This window comes from Muntiacus reevesi, chromosome 2 (assembly GCF_963930625.1).
Source record: "Muntiacus reevesi chromosome 2, mMunRee1.1, whole genome shotgun sequence".
NCBI lineage: Eukaryota > Metazoa > Chordata > Mammalia > Artiodactyla > Cervidae > Muntiacus > Muntiacus reevesi.
Window position 1 is genome coordinate 52,111,473 of NC_089250.1, and position 6,267 is coordinate 52,117,739.

Consider the following 6,267-nt stretch of genomic DNA (forward strand, 5'->3'; position numbering starts at 1 on the left):
ATATAAAGGACAGTTCATGATTGTTTAAGGAAAATAAGATGTATGTTTTAGTAAAAAAGGTATGAGACATGAAATTGCAGCTTATTAAGAAAAAAGAAAGTAAGTCTGACTTACAGGTGGCTGTTTCTAAATAAACAAAGTGACTTTAAAGAAAAGAGAGAGAGAAGTTTAATGGAAAGTGGACCCCAAGAAAAGACTTTTGTACATAATACAAGTTTTCTTGAGATGTTGAACTGCCTTTGCTAATGGATTTTAAGTTTCTTTATCTCTGAAGTGATCTGTTCTATGTTTACCATTGAAATCTCTTGTTAATTTTGGCTAAGCGAGTAACTGTTGTTTCACAATGATCTACATGATCCTATCTAACTGCTACAGACCCTGTTGGTATTTTTGGCAAAACTTCCTAAAATTAAATTCTAATGCAGTTCTTTTGACTTTTAGCTGACTTTGGGGTGCTTCATAGGGCCCCTGAGACATCCCAAAGAGAGGTATTAAAATGCATGGGTTCATTTGACATGCTAAATTACATGGGACATATTGTTGAAGTGATACATCTCAGGTTACTGTATGGTTGATGTTACTAATATAGATATCCTAAAATTATGTGGAATTCATAAAGATCTGATATGTCCTGATAAAAAATTGTCAATTATAATTCTAGTTATCATATTAAAGTGTTACATGTCAAAAAAAAAATCACAAAGTGTTACATGTCACGGCAATGACCAGGTTGCTTTGTCAATTGCAATGCAAAAGATTTTAAACATGCCTTCTATGGTTTCACTCTGATGTCTTTGGAAGAACACTGCTAGTTCTTCAAGATTTATGGAAAAGACTTTTTTAAGATTAACCAGATAAGCAAATTTTGTTATTAACAGTAAACTGGTGCCAGACTGGAATTTGGTTTTCTGTCTCTGTTAAGAGAACAAAGGTTTCTTAGAATGCAGTTCTTGATGACAGATTGTGAATTTCTTTGCCTTTAAGTGAGATTTGTTTTTAAAATCATTTGTTACGTGGCAAAGTAAATAAGTATTATTTCACAATGATCTATGAAGATTATGGTACCTGTTGAGAAAGGTCATCCTGCTTCTACAAAATTAACCCCTCACTGTCAAACTATTGCTATCCTGATGTCCTTGAAACATGGCAATAGACTACTCCTAAATTGGGGGGTTTAAACTGCATAAGCAGTAGCTGTAGATCAAACAGTCAGGGCTATGGGAAATCCAAGATGGCTGCTTGACTTTTGCTGGCTTCCTAATGAAGGACATTTTTCTTTGATGGGATAAAGCCTTCCCCGGCTGCAGGGTAAATGCCCTCACAGAGAAAAATCTTTATGTTTCACTGAACTTTGCATTCCAATGTTGTTATTCACTTCCTTGTTGTTATGTTGTCTTGTTAAGATTTTCACCAAGTTGCTACAAGGACACTCTAACTTTGTTTCTAAAGTTTTTATCTGTAGTCAATCTCTAAAAGATCAAACGCTCTGTGCTGTACATCCAGGAAATTCACACCTGGCTATAATCATTTAACTAAGTCAGATGGCCTGGGGTACACTGGGCTATACCCAATGAAAGTTCTTGACTTAAATTCTAGCTTGTGACCTAATTAATAACTGCTAGCTATATTAATTTCTATGTTGCCTATATCAGAAAATTGCTGTCTCTTCCATTACCAAGTATGTGACTGAGCCACTGATAAACCGGTGATAATAGATACTGCCATATGAGATCAATGATTATAATAATATAACTCTAGATATGGGAAGAAGCAACAAGAAGGAATATTTTCCTGGACCAAGAGGCTATTAAGACAGGTATGGTCCAGAGACTTTTGCTATTCACAGGGCCTAGTCCAATAATAGCATGTTGAGTGACCTATCAATGGAATCTCTGCTAGACCTGGAAATGAGCCTTTCCAGCCCCATGGGACACAATGGCCATGAAATGCCCCCAAAGCATGGTCAAATCTGTGGCTATGAAGGGGCCCTGGCAACTGAAAACTGGCACTTGAAGACTGCCTTGCAAAGATTCGCCCACTACAACTGCCGAACTTCAACACCCCTTGAAAAGAATTCAGGGTGGCTCTCAGAAATGAGGCACTCAATCTGTGCTCTGGGAAAAATGGACAAAACAGGCCTTTAGATAGTCAGATGTTTTCAGGTAAGATGTGTTCTTTTTTATGAGCCCAAACTCTTGCATCTTCTCATACCTACAGGAACACTAACATCATGTGGCAATGTCTGGTTCCAATTCTCCTGTCTAGACTTTCTCCTAGGCACCCCGACAGCTCTTCTCTACTTTTATGCATCTAGTCCTCTTGTTAAGTCTGTTTCTTTGAGAATGAAGCAAATGGATCTCCCAATGGTAACACAAAAATATCACCTGGCCAACAGCCAAGTGTTCACCTGCCTTGCTGTTGGCCCACAGAAGCATAAAATCATACAGTCTTGCAAAGGTGGTTAAATTATCTAGACTTTGATAACTGCACTCTTGTACTGACAGACTGTGGCAAGACTACAGAAGGACCGCTGCATTGACCAACTTCTCAACTTTGAGAACTGTTTATTGGAACACTCCATCAATTACTGTGAATGGACTGTTTTCACTAAAACCTACAATATGTTCTATACTGTTACTTATAGAGTTAATAAGACTGGTTATGTATGTTATTTTGCCTTGTTCCAACGTTCTTCAGCCTAAACAATCCTGGGGTAGCCTGTTAGGGAACTGTACAAAAATAGTCTTGTTTAGGCTTCACAGACAAAGCAGAACAGCCTCTGACCTTGCTTCTAACCAGCCTGGACACTGCCCTGACTGGGAGTGACTGCCTGCTCTGAGTGCAAGACTTGCAGCACCACAGATAAGATGGGGGAGGAATCTTGAGATGGTTGAGCCCCTGGAGGGGGGCCTGGCCAACCAAGCCCCGGCTTAGTCACATTCCAAGTTTTACAAGACAAAAGCAAACAGCATTAAAGGGAAGCCAGGCTTGCAGTCTGGTCACAGATTGACGATGGTATCAGTTTGCCTTCACCCTGGGATTATAAACAGGAACCCCAAATAGCAATCTTTGAAGTCTCACCCACATAGTGGACTCGCTGCCTGGGACCCTTTCCGAATCGGGACTCCAAACGTGCTGTGACACAAATGGACTTCCCAGCAATCATTAAGGCTGGATGGTGGTCAAAAACCCAATTTGGTGAAGTATCCTCTGCTCTATTTCTCTTTCCTTTAATGTTAGTATGTTGAAAGTAAGCTAGATAATTCTCTAATAGATATATTATTTATTTGTATATAACAAGTGGCTTGTTTTGTTAACAAACCCTTTGAACCTGAGACGAAGGTGAAAACTTTCAGCAAAAGGGCAAGCAACAGACCTAAACGAGTGAAGTATGTATTGTTTCCACTGCTTGTTTTCATCAGGTGAGCCCTTAGTGCGTTAAAGGGAGAACAGACAGTTTGCAAATTTAGCAGGAGCAGCACTGACTTCCAAAAGTTTGAAGTTTGCTGAGAACTCGTGCTGCAGAAGGCAGCAGAAGGCAGCTTGGTAGGTTAGAGGGTTCTGGAGTTGAAGACTATTTACAGCCAAGCATGGTAGCTGGCACAGCGGAGAATTTGGGCTGAACGACAAACTTCAGAGGATCCTGTGACTGGGTGAAGAATAAGACACAAGAGTACTGACTGCTGGAGGAAAGAGGAGGTAGTCAGAGCTCAGCCTGGAGAGAAGTCTGTCTGCACATGAGACTTCATCCTTGGCCTTGTTAGGTAGTGTTTTCATCAGTTAGTGGCGCATAGAAATCAGCAGCGTGTTGTTAAGGTTTGTGGACACAGATCAGTTGGAACACCTCGCAGTGACTGTGTTTGAGGATGAACGAGGAACTGATGTGCAAGAGGTCTGCAGTAAATGTAAGGGAAATGGAAAGTCCTGAACTCAGGTTCCCAAGTCATTCATTTGTTCATGCAACAGATACGCACTCAACAGTTATGAGCTGATAAATGGCTCTGGTGTTTCGACTACAAGCAGAATCAAGAGGTTTGCCCCCGTTGGCCCTCACAGTGTCACGCAGAAGGCAGATGTTAAATGCAGGTAAACCAGGTCAGACTACCTGCTGTGAAGGAAAACACCACATTCAGAGAGAGAATCATGTCTTAAAAACATTAGCAGATTGAGGAATGAGGGAAATTCTCTCCCAGGAAGAGGCATTTCAGCTGGATCCAGAAGAAGCAGGTTTCAGCGAGGAAGTGATTGTGGGCAGAGAGCATTCTAGTTGGAGGAAACAGCATGCGCAAAGGCCCTGAGTCATGAAAGAGGGTGGGATGCTCAGGGACCTGATCATTACCAAAGGCCAGTGTGGCTGAAACTTAGTGAGCAGGCAAAGGGCGACACCAGGTGAGAATTTTAAGCATGTGGGGGAGGTGGTGGCATGTTTGTGTTCTAACGATCACCCTGGCTGCTATGAATGCAGCACCCTGAAAGCATCCCTGTGTGGGGCTGGCCTACTGCATGCTGAGACATATGTGTCATCTGCAGTCATAAACACTCCTTCATTCAACACATGCGTTCTGAGTTTATCCTGTGTGTTAGGTGCTGGGCAACAAGCAATAAACACAGTCCTTTCCCCGATGGCCTTCAGGCAAGTGTGGAAGCCAAGTCTAGATACACAATCACAGAAATGTCATAAAATGATAATACTGCAAAGGGAAAGTCCACAGTGCTGTGCGGGAGCAGGGGTCGTCCTGGTGACCTGGGGAAAGACGGCTCTGTGAGGTCCCCTTGAGGCTGCAATGCAAAGGATGCCTTGGAGGTGGCAAGGTGAAGAATGGTACTGGGATGTCCCAAGCAGAGGGGCCAGCAAGTGCAAAGGCTCTGGGACAGGCAGGACTGTTGAAGGTAGGAACAGAAGAAGATGGGACTGGGAGGAGGTGGGGCTGAGAAGAAGGGGATACAGGTAGGACCATGAGGAAGGTGGGAGCAGAGGAGAAGGTAGAAACAGAAGAAGGGGGACAGATAGGCTGTGGGACCAGGCAGAAGGGGGGTCACCTTAAGCACAGGGAGCAGTGGCCTGAGGAACCTGGAGAAATAAGTTCCATGTAGTCCCCGCCTAGAAGGTCATGTTGAGGTTTTAGACTCTGACCTTTCTGGTTGGGAAGCAGTTAAAGGTTTTAGCCAGGAGTGGCTGTACCCAAATGATGTGGTGAAAAGATTACTCCATTGACAGTGAGAATAGAATAGCTGGGCCAGAACTAAAGAGAGAAAAATGGGTAAGAGGCTGCTGCCTATTGCCTCGGTCTTAAGGGGTGAAGACGAAGATGGAGAGAAGGATACCATTTTGTGTAACATTTTGGATGGAACACTGAGAGATTTTGGTAGTAGGCTGGCTGTGGGTGATAAGGGGTGACTTCAAAGCTCTGCATGAGAAGCTGGAGAGATGGCGGTCCCTAAAATGGGACAGGAAGTGGCAGGAGGAGCAGGTTTGCTGGGAAACCAACATGCTCCCCAAGAGTTCAAACACTGAGGCGGGGACACAAGGCAAGCACGCCAGGCTCTCATGGATCTTCTGTAAGGCAGGTGGGTGGTCCACTATATAATTATGTATTTAATAAAAACACGTAAATTATCCATGACTGTAGAGTTGGGAAAGAAATGTCACTGCACCTAAAGATAAGATTCAGAGGCCTTGTGAGCCATTTCCAGGCTCATCTCTCAGATCACACATCTAGTGTGTCTATATTTGCCAAAAAGGAACAAATTTTCTAGGGTTAGATAGAATGAATCCAAGTCACATTGCTTTAAAAAAAAGAAAAGTCACGGTGGCCCAGGGGTTAGGACTCTGCACTTCCACTGCAAGGGGCAGAGGTGAGAAACTAAGCTGCCGTAAGCCTTGCAGCGGAGCCCCCCAAAAAAGCCAAATAATATGAATTGTTTCTGTAGTAGTAATTCCCACCTTTGATTCTATGTGAATATGAAAATTTCCATAATCATGCAGGTGAGAATACGGCTATGTGTATTCATATACAATAATAGTTATTTAATTTCCATTTCCTACTCAGCACCAAGAATCTTAACAACCACTTTAGGGCTAACCATGAGAATTGCATGAAGAATGTCACAGTCTAGGTCCAGAACACAAGAGCTACCCAATAAAAGTTGTTTTCCCTTTGTTATAACACAAAAAAACCACACTGCAAAACCGAACAGAACGCAACGCTGGGTCCCAACATCAATGCCCACCTTTTCAAGACCTGCCTTCTAGAGCTCAAGGTGCAC